Genomic DNA, 16316 nt, shown 5'->3' with positions numbered 1-16316 from the left:
TGTATGAATATGAAAACGATGAAAAAACTGATGAGCAGTCATGAAAGTCTTCTCGATATAAAACAATGAAAAAACGAGGCACTCACAGGAAAAAGTCCAAATACCGGCAGTTCCAATTTGACCCGTACTACTTCCGCGCGAAGTTTGATCTCAAACGATATGTCAAGCAATTGATCTTTGGCAGCTATTTGTTAACGACACGAAAGGTCTATCATGAAAAAATTTGAACATCCAGCTCGCTTGAAATTTAGTATATCCATTGGAACCACGGCTACGGAATCGTTGGAAATATTTGCAGAAGTGTTTTATGAACGGACACAAGTTTTTGAGAAGCAGAAGGCATTGAATGGAGATCGTGAAGTCATCGAAAACTTGTACACACGTGAGTTGTCCATCAATGTCTATTAATGAGGATACCACCGAAAAAGTAAGAGAAACATTGCTTGAAAGTCGTTGTGTTGGTATTAGACACATAGCAGAGGATATGAACATCATTTTGGTTAATCTTTTGGGTAAGGAAGGTCTCATTGCTAGACTTTTACAAAAGGGTCTAATTTTTTGCAAAACGGGTTCGAATAGAGATCGCGAAAGAGTTGCTTGACATTGTAGCTAAGAACCCTACATTCACTAAATGCATCATCACTGGGAAAAATAAAACAAATGGTATTTCAAAATTAACCTTGAACCGAACCGGGAGGCATTGAAGCCATGCCAGCGGAAGCTTTTAACAAATTAATGGAAAATTAGAATAAGCGTCGACATTCTTCTATTGGCTCAAGAGTCTGTTTTCAAAGCGATAACAACTTTTTTTATTATAATTAGTAAAAATTGTATTTTTTTTTTTGTCAATTCGAGTCAAACTTGATTAGACCGTTGATGTAAGACAACGATTTTGCTCTTAGTTGGACAATGAGACAGTGAAGGAATCCATAATGCACATCTTAGATATTTATAATACTTGTCTAAGAAAGTTTTTGTACATAATATTTCAAACAATTAAAGCTAAGGTTTGAGTGCTAATGAGCTAGTGGCCCAGAGATATCACAATTTGATTGGTTGAGTCACTTTACTTCGAAGTTAAGAGTCAATTCTAATCAAGTTTGGAGTTTTATTTTCAACTCTAATCACCTTAGAAAAGATAAGGTACAGAAAACCCTATCTGCAGTCTAATTCTTCTTTAAATCGGCTGATCAGAGAACTCTGGTCTAAAAATCAAAGTCTGAACTTGATGGATTGGGGGAAAAAAGGGGTTGTTGGATTGCTATTTTGATATCATACATGATGCATATTCCATTTTAGAAATATATATACATATATGTATCAATAAGGAACCGTAACTGGTACATTGCTCATACTTATATTTGTTTCACAAACTCGGTTACAAGTAGTTAGAGACCTCAGTTGGCAAAGCATTGTAAAATATCTCTATGCTTGAGTTGGAACCACTTCATATATGCTTTCGAAGCGGAGTTGCTTTACCAGGAGTGCGAACGGACACCTATATGTTTACAGTTTCAAGATGTTTTATTTTTGTATTGATTTTGCAATATTATCAACAAGTATTTATATATTTCAACTTGAGGTATCTACTTCGTCAGGGAATACCACTTTAGATTCGATTTGAATATATTTCCAGAATAATAAAATTTTAAAGTCAAGATCGGCTGTTTGAGAGTTGGTCGTGATATTTGTCGGATAATGTAAAGATTTTGACTTGCCTAATTGAATTCTTTGTTATAAGTTGCTTTAGACACATTAAAGGTTAGGTTAGGTTAGGTTAATCTGGTAGGCCAATAAGCCACACATAAACCAGTTTGGTCCGTTGCGATATCAGATGGAATTCACTTGTTAAGTTCAAAAGCAGTTGTCATCGTTTAGGATGCCTGCGAATTTTAACAGATTTTGCGGCCTCACTGTCGATACCTCCTCCGGTGTATCATACTGTGAGACAAGTGCACAAGAGATGCTCCATTGTTTACCTGGTGCCCTGCTCTAGGCATTTCCTGCATTTTATTTGAAAAATAAATCTATGAGCACATACCGTCAATCTAAACATTTTTTTTATGGTATTTATCCAATTTTATACGTTTTGTAATGATAAAACATAATTTTCAAACATATTTTATTTGAAAAATAAATCTATGAGCACATACCGTCAATCTAAATATAATACATAAAACTTTAAATGCGTTTTTGTCAAAACTATTAAACAATATTTAATAAATCCAGCCAAGAAGATAATCAGATACTATCACTCACGTCCGCTTTATATTCTAACTGCTCGTTCATAGTAATACCATCCAATAAACTAACTATATTTTTACTAAAAAATATCAGCTCTTTTATTTTTTTCCAGTTAGTACGAGTTCTTAGAATCACTATCGCCAGCCGAGACCTCTTGAAAAAAGTGATTCCCAAGATTTATGCAGTAGCCGCTATTTCTTATCAAAATGCAAAATAAAAATAATGTTTTCACTTAAATGAATGTTTAATGATGTCTGATAGATAAAATTTAATTTAATTTGCTTTACTTCCAGGATATGTTGCTAAAGTTAAAGCTTTTTCGAGGGTTCTAGATTGACCTAACCGCTAAAGAATGGGTGGCCCAGTGCGTATACGTAATATTTCCTCTTTATACCTTCAAAGAATATAGGTAATTAGGCCGTTCATTCCTTCAAGCATACCTTCATATCAGTCAAAACTGCCAGTGGGAAATAGCTGTTACTGTCAAAGCCGCTTAGTACTTTTACCAATAACATCAACTTCCACCATAAATTTGAGGGTTAACAGTGATACTATAAATAGATAATAATAATAGAGGCCTTCAAGTGAACATAATTACTTCTGTCAGCAATCGCATGACTAAAGAAGCGCTGAGTAATAAATTAATGGTTCGGCCGTTTTTTGCTGAGTTCTAGTTTCAAATAAAAAAAGAGTAAAAATGCATAAAATAGATAAAAGTGGTAAAAAGTAGACAGCAGAAAGCAACTTGCATATACGCTATATACAAGAACGCATATACATATGTATATAACAACTAAATTTATGTTCGGTATGTATGTTAACCGCAAACGTTTTGCATGGACAGCCCATTTGGCCTCTTAGTGGTCTTGTGACATTTTCAGTGCCATTTTTGGCCTCACGGTCAATGCGAAAATCAGCAAATTACTGCGGTCAATGCGGCCATGCAATAAGTTCATTTTGGTAATTGCATTGTGGGAGAGAGCGCACATAAAGCCACATAAAGTGTACGCAACTCATACAAGCTAATTGTAAATATCTGTGTAGATATTAGGGTGCTTGTTATTACCCAAGTAGTTTTTATACTCCGAATGGTGTATATTAAGTCACGAACTGAGTCGAATAGTTTTAACAAAAAATTTTGAGATATCCTTAAGAAATTTTGCAAACAGCCTTCTATTCACAGTCAATTGCTTATATGTCGAAACTGTCCATATTGGACCACTATAGCATATAGCTGTCATACAAACTGAACGATCAAACTCAAGTTCTTGTATGGAAAACTTTATTAGTTGACAAGATATCTTCACGAAATTTGTCAAGAATTATTTTCTGAGATAACTCAAAAATATCTGAAGAAATTTTCCAGACCACTATAGCTTATAGCTGCCATACAAACTGAACGATCGAAATCAAGTTTTTGTATGAAAACTCATTATTTGTGAGTGGTGCGTTTACAAAAAAAAATCATCTTGAAAAAAATGTACACCCTAATATATGCATATCTGCTCTTTACCTAAAAGCATTTGTTTTGCATTAGCACTTAAAGCAAAGGAAATTTGTTGAGCTTTCCAGCACGTTGCTTAATTTTCTACTTCCACTCTCGTTGGGTCGCTTTCAGGCATACAAAGATATGTACTTTCCAACATACATATGAATAATATTAACTATATATAAATATACTCGTACATCTCAATTTGCATGCTGGCAAATTTCTAGCTGGCATTTGCTTTCTTGCTCGTCTCTGTCGTGACCTTTACACTCTCGCTCTCGCATTTTGACAGTTAATTTGTTTTATTGACATTTTTCTCATAACTTGTCTTGCCTTTACTGCTTGCCTACATATTATTTACTTTCACAATTCTGAATGCAAAATATATTTTATGGTCTTTGACAGTGTCGAATTGTGTGCTTGAGTTATGCTGAGCAAATTTCTAGGTATGTATGTATGTATGTATTTCCATTACATTGAGTATTGCCGCATGCCGCCGGCCGGCACAGGGGAATGTTAATTATTCAAAAGCAATTATAGGAGTGAGTGTGAGCAGGCAGTGAACGATGGAAGTCCTATTTTTGGGTTACCCAAGCCAAATACGAGCAATAAATACGACAATATATAATACAAAAATAATACAAATACGAGTTTGAATTTTTGAATTTGCATAGAAATTAAAATTTACATTTCCAAGAAAAAAAAACATTAGAGAATCCAATTTGGCGGACAAACCAGAAAATAAAAGAAAATGAGGCTTAATTGATGGTTTCTAATAAAAAAAGATTGAGGGACTCTAATTTTAGAACAAACCAGAAGAGAAAAAGAAATGAAAAGAAGAGAAAAAGAGCATTAATTGAATTTTTACAGATTTTTGATTTTCGATAATAAGGTTTTTTTTTCAAAAAAAAAAAAAAAAATGTCATAATAAAATGTGTGAAAAGTAAATTAAAAGTACAATATGGATATATAGATATGTATGTAGATAGTAAAAATCTATAATTCTATAATCTATAATTTATAAACTATAATCTATAATCTAGAGGCTAGGAGCCAAAATCTAGACTTTAATCAATAATCTAAATCGAAATTAAGATTTCAAAATTTAGAATCTAGATCTATCATCTAAAATATAGTATTAGAATCTAGAACCTAAAATCAAGAATTTAGATCCGAGAGACTAGAGACTAAAATCTGGACTTTATATACATACATATGTAGTCTATTATTTAGAACTTGGCACCCTGAATATGGACTCAATAATCTATATATAGAACCTATTATTAAGAATTTAGAATCAAAACTTAGAATCTAGAAATTAGAGATCTAGAATTTTTAAATCTAAGGAGAAATCCATATCGTCCGAAATTTTTTTTTTAAAAGTCTTTAAAATAATTTCATTTTGGGTAAATAAGCTGTAGATTACTGATTAGAATTAGTCACATAAAGCTGTTGTATAGACTCGGGTACTTTCTTACAATTTTGTATTAAAAATAGAAAAATGTTACCTTTCAAAAGGTGATCCATATAGTAAAAAATTATGTTCCAATCGTATGGTTCTAATACATATTTTAAAAGCTTCGGTCATTTCAGTGGCTTTTGAGTACATTCAACGCAATATTATTGATTTAAAGGTATCTAAGCTCTTCTATGTTAAGGCTGCTGCCTAACTTTGAAACAATATTCTTCACAGACTTCAATTTAATCAATTATGTATGAGAATCAAAGCAACTATAAGCTACTAATGGACTAAAATTCTAAAATATGTAGGGTTTTAGGAAACCCTTTGAGGTGCAGGATTACTTAACCACCGGTTATTTTTCGATAAACCAACATAATATCCAAACTAATAAACAAACAGTACAAACCCTTTCTCTAAATTGCCTTTAACTTTAATACTTTCAATCCGTTAAAAAAAAAATAAATCAGTAAACCATCGCTATTACTTCATCACTTAACTTTTTCCTAACTCTTTTGAATTTAGCAGAAAAACAGCTTGAATACAGCCCACTCACATGCTCTAAAAGCTGCCAGCACCTGGTGCACTCACCCGACGCCGCAAATCAAGTAACTCTTCATTTCGCCGCGGCTAACAAGTGTCCGCTGGCAAAAGTTTAAATTAATCGCATTTAAATTTGAATTTAATTGGGTTTCATTTCCGCTGCGAATCGACTTTTTGCCACTTCATTATGCTGCCTTTTGTGCTTATGCTGACATCACATTCTGCCTCCCGTCTCAAATCTCATAGTCGTGCCATGAGACCGTCGTGTTAAAAGGCGTAATTTTGTGGCTTTTCAAATTTAAGCTCACTTATTTCGGTTTTTCTCTCACTTCGCACTACCAGTGCGTCCACCATTTTATTTATTCGCTTGAAATACGCCATTGTTTTGGGGTTCTATTGCATTGAAGGATTAATGTGCGTAATTACGAACCAATTGAAAGTGCTGTTGTAGGTCCAACTTGAGGGTTTTTAAGTATCGGAAGCGGCGCGTAGGCTTCGGCTTTAAATATTTGCGAATTTGGCAGAAAACAATGGTGGTTTATGCGCTGTAATGAAGTTTAATATTGAATTGGATTGGAAAACTTTTTCATTAGTCCTGTATTATTATTTTTTGCTTGTTTCGATTACTTTCGGGTAGCTGTATTTATTTATTCTCCCCTACCAACATTGGTACCTCAAAAATAATGCTGCTTAAAGTATTTTGGGTAATATCAAAAGTTTTTCTTGTACTGCTTCTTGAAGTTGTGTGGCACTAATGGAGGTTGCAGCCGAAATTTTCTGTCATTTCGCCTGCATCCTTGATGGAGGATCAGGAGGATTCAGAATCTGAGTTATCTTCATTCCGAAATCGAAAAAGGAACATTTCTGCTTGCCAAAATTTTAAAGACCGTTATAAGATGTTCCCACTAAAGTATGGAAAGGAAACCGATGGAATTCAGACAGTACTCGTACGCCAAAGGTAAATTGATTGATACCGTCCTACATGAGGTAGTTTGGAAAATCGAAAGATTCTTAGAAAAACGAGAATTCATCGTTGCGACATTCATTGATATAGAAGGCAAAAAGGCATCTTATCTCTCTTGCTTTGAGTCACCTTGGTCATAAAAATAGACGGGTCATCTGCTCTAACCAGCAAGTTCATAAATCATATATCATATGCAGGGCAATATCTATACTTTCAGAACTTAATTCGGTTATATCATCTGGGTACCCACTCACCTAGAAATAGAAAGAAATGCAAAAGCGGATGAGCTGGCCCGCTTGTGGGCAACTGAGAACTCAATTTACATAAATTGTTCCAGATCATTCAGCTCTTTCAAGGATTGTTTGAAACAGTGAACCCTAGAGGGCCACCTCAGGACTTGGAAGAAAAGAAACACAGGTCACACCACAAAGTTACTTTGGGGTAGTGTCCTTCTCCATCAAGTTCTAAGCCAAGGCCTTCTCCACCTGATTTCTCCAACGAAGTGGAGGTCTTCCTCTTCGTCTGTTTCGTATTGCGTCGAATACTTTCGGAGCTGGAGCGTAGCTGCTGTCTCTTAGTTCGCTGAACTATGTAAATTGTCGTATAACTCTTACCTCTCATCGTTCCATCGACTGCGGTATTTGCCTTTGCCAATACGCAAAGGATCTTCCGCAGAACTTTTCTTTCGAAAACTCGTAAGGCTTGAGATGCTTATCTTTACAAATGCTCAGCCTTCAGCCGGAGCAGACGGAATATATTTCACAGTTCTCTTTGATCCAACTTAAAAGTATTGGTCTGGCGCTCTTGCAATTCTCTTGTCAACAAACCAACTTTTTGAATTATATGTCTCTGATATTTGGGGAACACTTTCTTCTTCAAGTAAAAATTCAATTTCCCAAAAGTCGTACATTGATTTTTATTGCAAATCATACCCAAAAGCAAAGTTGTTTAGCCACCACAAATGAATTTTAATATTTCTTTTATCTGCTACTTCGATGTTATTGCATTGCTGCACCAGCTCCTTTAGAGCTCCTCAATATTTGCAATATTATACTTCAACATCAGTGAGAAGTGTCTCGTAACGCAAGTGTTGTAAAATTCAATAAGTTTGTGATAAAGAACAAGCGTTTTCATGACATTTCGCAACAAAGCCATTAACACTTACAATAAATTGCCGTTATTTTCAGGCGACTGCAATGTCCTAAGGTGTTGCGGAGCCAAACACTTGCAAAATAACTACATTTTCAGCTGTCAGTTATGCTAAACAAAACACTTCAATAAGCTACATAATTTGAGCAACGCTTCTAATATCAATTTCAACATCGGTAACAACAGCTATAATAGCAACAAGCTAATGCTGACCAATAAACGGGGAAAATGTGCACCAAGTGAAGGAACGTCATCAATGTGGCAACTATATAGCCATAGCCAAGTTGCAAACCCATGAAAACGCTATGGCAATTTGAAGTGACTGGAAGTCATTAACTTGTGTTCTTGTTGTTGATGTTTTTGGTGTTGTTATTGCTGTTGTCGCTGACTGCTGACTGACCATTAACATCAAAAAGCAGGAGCAACAGCAACAAACAAAAGCGGAAAAGCAGGATAGTGAAGAAAAAGACAAAAACAAACAGAAAACAACAACAAAAAAACAACGATAACAAATACGTTGACTTTGGTTGCACCGAAGCTGTAATACCCTTCACAATATATTCTTTACAGGAACTTTATTTTGATCGATTAATTCGTATGACAGCTATATGCTATAATGAACCGATCTGAACGATTTGTTCGGAACCGCACCGTTACCTTGGATAATAATTTACACCAAATTTCTTGAAATTGTCGCTTAAAATGAAAATGTGTTCCTTACAACAACTTAATTCCGATCGTTCAATTTGTATGGCAGCTAAATGCTATTATGAACCGTTCTAAACGATTTCTTCGGATATTGCACCAATACAGAGGACAATAGCTCATGCCATTTTCGGGAAGATATCTCGTCAAATAAGAGAGTTTCCCATACAAGCACTTGATTCCGATGATTCAGTTTGTATGGCAGCTACATGTTATAGTGGTCCGATATCAGCGGTTCCAACAAATGTTCAGTTTCGTGGAGAGAAAATAATGAGAGCAAAATTTCTGATCGATATCTCAAAAACTGAGACAATAGTTCGCGTTTATAAAGACAGGTGGATCATCACAGTTCGCCATGCTTATCATTTACATACATACATATGTATATGTGTATAGTATATACTTTATAGGGTCTTCGAAATCTCCTTCTGGGTATTATAAACTTCGTGACAAACTTAATATACCTTGTTCAGGGTATAAAAGACTCGAATAGACAACGATAACGAGAGTAACTGTGAAGTAGATATCAGCAACAATTTTCGAAAATACCACTTGGACTTGCATGTTGCAGTCAATTTTCTAGATTTTTATGATGCCGCAAACATCAAATTTGTAGAATGAGAAAAGCAACTATGCAAACGCGTATCTACTTGTAGCAAGAGCACTTGGGCGAGCGTTGACGATTACTGTGTTGGCTGTGTTGACGCTTGACTGTTGGCGGATGGAATAATGCTGGTGATAGCAGCTGCGACGATTTGCTGCTTATGATGGGTATGGAAATGGAAATGGAGCTGAAGATGTTGAAATAGAAAGATGATGGCTGTAATTGAGTAGACTGTGCAAAATTAAGAAAAAAGAAATACAACAACAACAATAAGTGGAAAAACACAAGCGCTGAGAAAAACGCGAGCTGGGAATGTGGCTGGCTGGCAAAAAATGAAGGGACTTGCCTGCTCGGTACGGATAATGTGAGTTTGTTGTTATTGTTGCATGTGGCATGTTGGGCGACTACAATTGACTTGCATGACCATAAAAATTATACCATAATGTTATATACCGAAAACCGTTTGGAAAGCTGGACGAGTCGGTGGAGGAGAGCGTGGCTAAGTGGTTGATTGTAGCTTATTGAATCCACTATGCACACACACATACTAACATAGAAAATTATAAGAAAATTTAGCGAAACGTTTAAAAAAGAATTAAAAGAATTTCTTACCTATACTAGGGTTGATGCTGATGTCTTGGGCGCTGAGGTTAAAACATAGTTAATTGTTAGGAAAATGTAGCTAAGCAAGCAAATAAAAAAATTCCGTACAAGAACTTGATTTTGCTCAAATTTATCAACTCAGCGTATTATAAACTTCGTGGAAAGTTAATACACCCTTTTTATTATAATCCTGCAGAAATTGTTTGATAAAGTTTACTTCTAGTCTAAAAATTTAAAAAGAAAATCGCCATAAAACGCTCGAAGCTCTCTAAACTCACGAATAACATTGGAGAGTATTAGCAATTATTGAATGAAATTTTGACAAATTTACTTTATAGTCCTTATTACTATGATCCCTCCATAGATTGCGACCTAGCCTCTTATGAGTGAATTTATGTTTTATGAAATTTCTGCCGATTCTTCTTTACATTCATTACTTCATCTCTGAGAAAAACCACCAAAGAATTCGTTGTAGCCATCAGCCATGTGCAGAACTTCATGCAAGTGAGGAAAGTTCTCTGAGCGCCATTCACTTGGGAGTGCAAAGAAGAGACCAAGTATTCTCTGAGTAGTCAAAAAATACCCGTCTGAAAGCGATCTAAAGTGAGAAGACGAAATATCCCTCCCCAGGGTTGTGCGCTGGGTTAAGGCGAGAACCTGCTTTAGAGGCTTAAAAAATCGAGTTTTTTGAGGATTTTTTTGAGTGAGAAAGAAATAATTGATTAAAGCGACATTTTTAGGGTTTATAGTTATATACTTAAACATCATTCACAAATTAACTTAACTTCTGTGTTGAATAATTTCATTCATAGTAAAAATCTTTATGTACTTCAGTAATACAAGGCCGTACTAAACATTAATGATTATTTTAATGTGACATTTGGCACAGACGTCACTGACGGTCATACCAACCTAGAGTTTCGCGCGAAGTTTAAATAGAAAAGTCTTACTATTTTTTGCCTACAGTACGCGGTTTACACTGATTTGTACCCATTCAAAAATTGATCACCTTTTAGCTATACTAGTATTAATAAAAGGAGAATAAAATTATCTGAAAGTATTAAGAAAACAGCAAAATTCCTATGCTATATTTCAGGTTATACGTAGTAAAAATAGATGTTGAATTTAATCAGCAGAGTTTTCTGCTGGATCTAATACATATTATACGTTTTGCCACAACAACAAGATCTTCGGCACAATGAAAGAACCATGTGAAATAGGTGATATAGTGTCAAAAGTGGAGGATTACTGAGAGTTTCATACCTGTAGTCTAATCATAAGCTTTGAAAACCTTCGGTGCAGCTCAAAAAAAAACTTTCGGGTGTGCTTATTTAACCGTTACATTAGATTAGAATTAAATTTCGGCGAGAAGAGCTACCTTTTTAAGTAATTTCTACCTTGATTTCTTCCTGTTTCCAGAGTGGTATAACTATTTTCTATGTTCTTGTTTAGTTTGATCTCCATATGCCAATTAGTGTGTGTTCGGTAGCTGTTTGTTTACGACACGAAAAAATTTTGTTGTACCTGAAAAAAATTGAACAAAAATTAAAATCTGTGTTTACAGTAAAGTCACAGCTATGGAATCGTTGTAAATGTGCAAAAAAATTTTAGGTAGTATTTTCGGGAGTGTTCGGGGAGTCTACTTTATTACAAACCCAAAAGTATTCCGTTAAGGTCGTGAAGTCGTTGAAAAATTGCCAGTGATTGAGGATAACATTGAAAAAATAAAAGAAGAAGCCCTTAGATATGATCGTATTGGCGTCAAAAAGATATGAGAGCATCTCAACATCTCTTATAGCTCGACTCAATACATTTCGGTTAATGCTTTGAATATAAAGCATATCATTAATATAATCACCACAATACCTGAATATTTTACAAAAACGACGTAGAGTGGAGGTAGCAAAAGAGATGCTTGACGACGAGAACCCTATATCGGTCATCTTAGCTGAGGCTTACAAGTATAACAATTGTATTCAACAATAAACTCAGTGTTGCAATACTTGTAAAAATCTTATTTTTCTTTGTCAGTCCGGGTCTCTGATCATTTGACCCGGACTGACAATTTTCGATTTTCGTATTTTCGATAGCCACGGACCTAAGTGGTATTAAAGCAATATTTGTAATTTGTGCTTCCATGGCAGGCGACTTATAGCAGTTTACTGAAATTCGTTTTGAAACAATATTTATCTAATTATTATCTATCTAACCTTATAAAAACAAAGCCAAGCTAACCTTCAATAATATCGGATTTCGTAAGGAAAATTTCCAAATCAAACTTTAAAACGCATAACCATAACTATCACAATGCATGTTCACCCTCGTATCAGGAAAGAAAATCGCTTATATAAGTGAAATGCTCTCAATTGCATACATTAAGAATAACTAGGCAGCGATAGGAGAGTTTTCAGAGCAACAACACAAAAAAATTGCACGAAAAAGACAATTTTTTTTTGAAAAGGAACAAATATGCGAAGTGAACTCAAAGTCGTAACACTAGTATTTCTTAGCGGCGAAATTGCTGTGAAGAAAGCAATGAACTGCGCATAAATATTTATGTATGTCGGTACGTATGCAGCAGTAGGAAGCTCTATAACGGCACTCGCAAATACTTATTATGTTTAATTAGACGAAAAGCAATTTTATAGGCAGATAAAGCTGATTTTTACTATCTTTTATGATTTTACGCTGCAGCTGCAATAACTTTTACGACTATCGCATTCGCTGGTGCCGGCGATGAGTTCGCCTGAAATACAACGCTGCATAGCAGTTAAATTAATAGCTACTATTGGTGCGGATGGAAATGGTGATTTTTATAGCGAGCACGAGTTCATTAAGAATTCCTAAGAAATGTGTGCAAAAATCTGCAAGATGAAAGAGTTGAAGAAAACACAAGAAGCAGAGCTAAAAAATGTGAGAACTTATTGCGAAAGGAGTACGTAGAGTGCAATGCTGAAGGAGAGGTTAGGGTAAGTAAAAGTAAGTGGCGTAGTACAAAGGCAGATATTTGTATTGAATTGAACCGAATAAGTTAAAACTTGTATATACATTAGGGAGAGTCAAAAAAAGAAAAAAAAAAATAGTAATACCAAATTAAAAGGTTATAATGAACATATAAACCACTTTTCAAAACTTTTACAAATACGAATTTTTGATAAAAAAAATTCACTTTTTCTATATTCCATGTTCTCCAAGTCTCTGCAATGTAAAAGAAAATAATTCAAAAGTTATAGTATTTTTAATGACAAAGACTTTTCACGGGTTAACTTGAAAGTTCACCGACAGCTTTTAATACTAAGCCAAACATTTTTTTTGCAGGGATATTTTTTGCTTTGTATGTAGTCTTTAACCCATAAACGTGACTTTTTTTATTTATCTTTTTTTCATTAGGGTGAGCTTGTATCAGTACATTCATCTAGGATTTATGTAGCCTTTGGAGTTCTTTTTCTTTATTAGCGAAGATACCATTTACGCCGTTACAGCCGAGCTTACTGGCACGCTGTCGGTCTTCCTTATAACTGTTTGGCGAAAATTGGAGATTCCAAGTGTAGTCAGGTCCGTCGCCACCTGATCTTTCCAACGAAGTCGGGTAATGCGTCGAATACTCTCAGAGCGGAAGTGTTTTCATCTCTTCGGACGACATAACCTAGCCAACATAGCCGCTGTCTCTAAATTTGTTTACCAATGTCAATGTCGCGTATCTCGTACATCTCGGTCCATCGACTGCGCTCTGCCAATGCGCAAAGACTTATCAGTACCATGTAGCAGGACGGGGATGATAAGTGACTTGTAAAATTTGATCTTTGTTCGCCGAAATATTGCTTTACTTCTCAAATGCTTACTCGGTCTGAAGTAGCACTTGTTGACAACAGTTATTCTATTCAGTTCGAATTATTTTCTCCGGCAGTATATAGAAAAAATCACACGAAAGGGAGTCGCCTTATCTGAAACCTCGATTGGTATCGAACGGCTCGGAGAGGCTCTTTCCGATCCAAAGATGGCGCCATAAGGGGCAGTTCTTTTCGTGACTCGTTTGGTATCGAACGGCTCGGAGAGGTCCTTTCCGATCCAGAGATGGCGGCATAGAGGCAGTTCCTTTCGTGCCTCGTTTGGTATCGAACGGCTCGGAGAGGTCCTTTCCGATCCAACATAGCGGCATAGAGGCAGTTCCTTTTCGTGCTGTTAAAAGTAGCTTTAAAATCAACGAAGAGGTAGATAGTAGATTTTCCAGATTTAAAGCCACACTAATAAGGTCTAATCAGTTTGTTGACGTTGGGCTTTAATCTTTCACACAATACCCTCGGCAGAACTTTATATGCGATGTTGAAGAGTCTTATCCCATGGTAGTTGGCGCAGATGGGGTCTTCCATTTTGTGAATTAGGCAGAGCACACTTAAATTCCAATTATCGGGCATGCTTTTATCCGATTATATTCTACAAAGAATCTGATGCATGCTTCTTATCAGTTCTTCGCCGCTGTATTTGAATAGTTCGTGGAATAGCTCATTAGATCACCTCTGGGAGTTCTACATATATATATAAGAATATGATCCGGTCTTGAAACCTTCTGTTAGTCGCTGTATCATTTTATAGAATTTTCGAGCATTACCCCTGTCGACCAGTTTGTTAATCTCTTCATACTCACGCCTTTGGGCCTCTTTCTTTTTCTGTCTGCAAATGCGCCTTGCTTGTGGTCGATTGTAACATTGCGAGGTAGGCAGTCTATTTTCTCTTCATTCCGACGCGGCACTCAGAGAGCAGGCTGCGAAACCGGGCAATAGTCTTACCATTTTTTGCTTATAGTATTATATGTGAAAAATTTCTGAATTTCGTGGCGTTTTTCAGGGTGCTTTTCACATACATATATTACTTATATACATATGTATAATATACTTCACGTGGCCTATGCAGTAGACACAGTTTGCATGATGACTAAATTGACCCAATTAACTTAATTAAATTATGGTGAAAGAAATTTGCAACAGGGTAGAATGGCTGCTCCATACATTCATACGTACCAAATACTCCATTATTGATATACATACATATGTGCGCTCAAAATATGCCCTATCATTATAAGGGGTGTTGTAACAGCAACGCAATTATTACAATATATAGTATATTACCTAACTGTACATACAACTATACTTTATCGTATGTTGAAATGCACCATCGATCGGGTATATTTTTCGGTAAAATTCTATGAAAAGAAATCAACATCGATTCCAGCGTTTTGATATATTTTATTATTTTATACATACTGATATTATGTTTCCGATTTTAGTAAAATTAGCCTTTCCCTAGTTTTAAGGATTCTAGCTGGTTATTGGCCTATCGGTGTTCATGCGATAAGGTTGAGAATCTTACAGGATATCAGTTGTTGAAGCTATTTGTAAGAAGATGCTGTACAAACAGTGCAATACTTATTTCTTACTTGTCCTGCCTCTTGTAGTTCAAAATTTGTGCTCAGCTTTACTCTCGACTTCGTTGGAGTTTCACTCCAAAGTGTTCGAGTGAATTTATACGAAATTATATGCTCTCTGTATTAATGGCTCGGATATCATATTATCCTCTTCTAATTAGATAATGCCACAAGGAAAGTTTTAGTGTGAAAAGCGCCCTCTAGTAGGTTACATAGGCATCATATTTGTGAACGGAATTAAAATTACTAAGAGCATAGAGCGTGACTAACTTAAAAACGAGAAATATATTTTCACTCTAATTTTGGACCTTTTATTTTTTAGCAACTGAATTATACACACATATGTATATACATGTACTAAAGTACTTGACTCACATCATTTTTTGCTGGCTGTCGCAGAGTGGCTGCATTTTCACGCAGTTTTATCTACTTAACTTCAAAGTTTATATCAAATAAAATCACAAAAAGCAAAAAAAAATATTTATAAATCTGACATGAATGCCTGTCTGCGATGTCTGGCGTGTTGGTGCGGCTTTTCACGCTCCAAATGCGGCATACACTCGCTCGTACACTCACGCACATGCGATACTATCGTGTATGTGAGTATTTATGTACATATGTGTGTCATCGTGCCAAAAAGTGCGAACAGTTTGCTTTAATTAATTAAATTATTTACTGAAGTTATTGTCCGGAACACCACTAAAGTTAGTAATCTACTGCAGTCACTTCCAAAAAAAAAAAAAACAGTTATTATAAATGAAAACATCAACAAACGTTAAATTCGACTAAAATGACGCTACAATAACCTTTTGAGTAGCATTTTTAATCATAAAATAGTGTAAAAAGCGATTTAACATAGGTATACGCTATAGTGGCCCGATCTGAACAATTCGTTGGGAGATTGTACCCTTGCCTAGACCATAGTTTGTGGAATGTGGTGATATCTTATAAAAAAAGTTTTCTATAATGGGTGATCCAAGTAGGGGTTTTTTCAATAGCCCGTGATCAGTGTCAAGCTGTCATGCTACTTTTGTTCAGTGTTCAGTTTCATTATGGAAAGCCAGAACAACGTTTGCAAATCGTTCGACTTTATTACGAGAATTCACGTTCTGTGAAGAATGTGTTTCTCACCTT

The 16316-nt window shown here is 35.4% G+C and overlaps 1 protein-coding gene across 8 annotated transcripts in view; it reads right to left on the bottom strand.

Moving 5' to 3' along the window:
- The window catches only part of LOC105221840 (beta-1,4-glucuronyltransferase 1), a 289787-nt gene that overhangs the window by 34624 nt on the left and 238847 nt on the right, over positions 1 to 16316 (bottom strand). For 3 of the 8 annotated variants that reach the window (XM_049451423.1, XM_049451444.1, XM_049451456.1), the window contains one exon: positions 11158 to 11284. The exons of the other annotated variants lie outside the window; for them this stretch is intronic. The gene's annotated coding sequence lies outside the window, so the exon portion shown is untranslated. The remainder of the gene's footprint in view (positions 1 to 11157; positions 11285 to 16316) is intronic. 8 annotated transcript variants of the gene reach the window in all.

The sequence above is a fragment of the Bactrocera dorsalis genome, chromosome 1 (assembly GCF_023373825.1).
Source record: "Bactrocera dorsalis isolate Fly_Bdor chromosome 1, ASM2337382v1, whole genome shotgun sequence".
Taxonomy (NCBI): domain Eukaryota; kingdom Metazoa; phylum Arthropoda; class Insecta; order Diptera; family Tephritidae; genus Bactrocera; species Bactrocera dorsalis.
The sequence above is the reverse complement of the archived record's forward strand: the minus strand, read 5'-3'. Positions and strand labels throughout refer to the sequence as shown.